At 46.3% G+C, this 2,097-nt stretch overlaps 1 non-coding gene across 1 annotated transcript; it reads left to right on the forward strand.

Moving 5' to 3' along the window:
* The first annotated feature begins 504 nt into the window (after nt 1-504).
* Nucleotides 505-580, forward strand: TRNAD-GUC (transfer RNA aspartic acid (anticodon GUC)). The gene has a single exon. It is a non-coding gene; the product is annotated as a tRNA-Asp (tRNA).
* The last annotated feature ends 1,517 nt before the right edge of the window (nt 581-2,097 follow it).

Here is a 2,097-nt window from a genome sequence, read left to right on the forward strand (position 1 = left end):
AGCCAAGGCTTGATTAGAGCAAGTTGGCCCCAGGCACTGAAGATAGCTCCATGGCCTCTGCCTCAGGTGCTAAAAAATGGCTTTGGTTGCAACGGAGCAAAGGCCCAAGACAGCAGAGCATCACCCCGTAATGGGCTTGCCGGGTAGATCCTCGTCAGGACGCATGCAGGAGTCTGTCTCTGCTTCCCCTCCTCTCACTGAAAAAAAAAAGAAAAAAAAAGATAACAACCAACAAAAGGTTTTTCTAATTAGTTCAGATTCAATAATAGGAAATGCCATCAGATAGAACATTTCAGAATTAGGTAGGATTTCCATATAAAGGTCGTAAATCACAAAATCTCCCTCCCTTGATGTTCATTCATTCTAAAGACAATTATTGTGTGCCTATTATGTGCCAACTACCATGCTAAGTTCTGAGAATGAACAAGATGAGACTCCTGCCATATGGAGCTTATGTTCCAATTTGGGATGAAGGAAAAACCATTTTAAAAAATAAGTAACAAGGCCCTGGCCAGTTTGCTCAGTGGTAGAGTGTCGGCCTGTCGTGCAGGGGTCCCGGGTTCGATTCCCGGCCAGGGCACACAGGAGAAGCGCCCATCTGCTTCTCCACCCCTCCCCCTCTCCTTCCTCTCTGTCTCTCTCTTCCCCTCCCACAGCCGAGGCTCCATTGGAGCAAAGATGGCCCAGGCGCTGGGGATGGCTCCTTGGCCTCTGCCCCAGGCGCTAGAGTGGCTCTGGTTGCAACAGAGCGACGCCCCGGAGGGGCAGAGCATCGCCCCCTGGTGGGCAGAGCATCGCCCCTGGTGGGCGTGCTGGGTGGATCCCGGTCGGGCGCATGCAGGAGTCTGTCTGTCTCTCCCTGTTTCCAGCTTCAGAAAAATACAAAAAAAAAAAAAAAAAAGTAACAAGCTCATTTGTGAGTGTGGTCTCTTCTCTAGGGGAACGAAGCAGGGTAATGTGATGGGAAGGAGGATACGTTCTGCCTTCAGACCGGATGAGAATGAAATCTTCTAAAGAGATAATGCTTGAGCTGAGGCCTGAAAGATAAGAAAGATCCAACCATGGCAGAAGTATGGGAAGTCCATTTCATGCAGGGAAGAGCATGTGCAAAGGTCCTGAAAGGAGAAAACACTTGGTGTTTCCTAGAGCAGAAAAATAAGCCCATGTGGCTGCAGCACAATGAGCAAGAGAGAAAAAGTAGAAGATGGCAGGCAAGCCCAGATCATGCTAGGATTTGGTTTTATTTTAATCTTAATACTAAACCATGAAATGTTCTCAATGGGGAAGTAACATAATATTGTTTATGTTTGAAAATCATTCTTCATATCAATTATCTATTGCTGTGTAACAAGCCACCTTAAGCCTAGTGGTGTAAAACAACAGCCCTCATAATCTTCTCACAATTCTGGAGGTTTACTGGACTCAGCTAGGTGGTTCTTGCTCAAGGTCTCTTACTGCCTTTAAACAGTGACAAGGGCTGGAGTCAGGTTTTCTCACTCAGATATCTGGTTAATATATATCAGCTGTCTGCTGGGACCTCAGCTCAGGCTGTCAGATGGAACACTTACACGTAACTCTCCACATGATCTGAGCTCTCTTAAGAAATGGTAAGTGGATTCCAAGAACAACCATCCCAGGAAAAAGAGCCAGGTGGAAGCCAACCACCTTTTATGACCTAACCTTGGAAGTCACGGGCATTCTATTCTTAGAAGCATGTGACTAAGTCCATGTTCAAGGAAAGGGGAACTGGATTCCATCTCTTGATGACAGAAGTGTTGAAGAATCTGCAGGCATGTTTTAAACCACATCACATCCTGGTTCTTTTTTTTTTATTTAATTGCTTGATTTTTAGAGAGAGGAAGGGAAAGAGAGAGAAACAGAAACATCCATCCATCCAATCCTGTATGTGCCCTAACTGGGAATTGAACCTGCAACTCTGCACATTGGGATGACACTCCAACCAACTGAACTGTTCGGTCAAGGCCATATCCTAGTTCCCAAGTGGAGAATAGATTATAGGGGGGCAACAGTGGAAGAAGGGAGGCCGGCTAGGAGTCAGTGAGTCAGTGCAGTATCCAGGCAAGAAAGGACAGTAGA

Source organism: Saccopteryx bilineata, chromosome 4, assembly GCF_036850765.1.
Source record: "Saccopteryx bilineata isolate mSacBil1 chromosome 4, mSacBil1_pri_phased_curated, whole genome shotgun sequence".
NCBI classification, from domain to species: Eukaryota; Metazoa; Chordata; class Mammalia; order Chiroptera; family Emballonuridae; genus Saccopteryx; species Saccopteryx bilineata.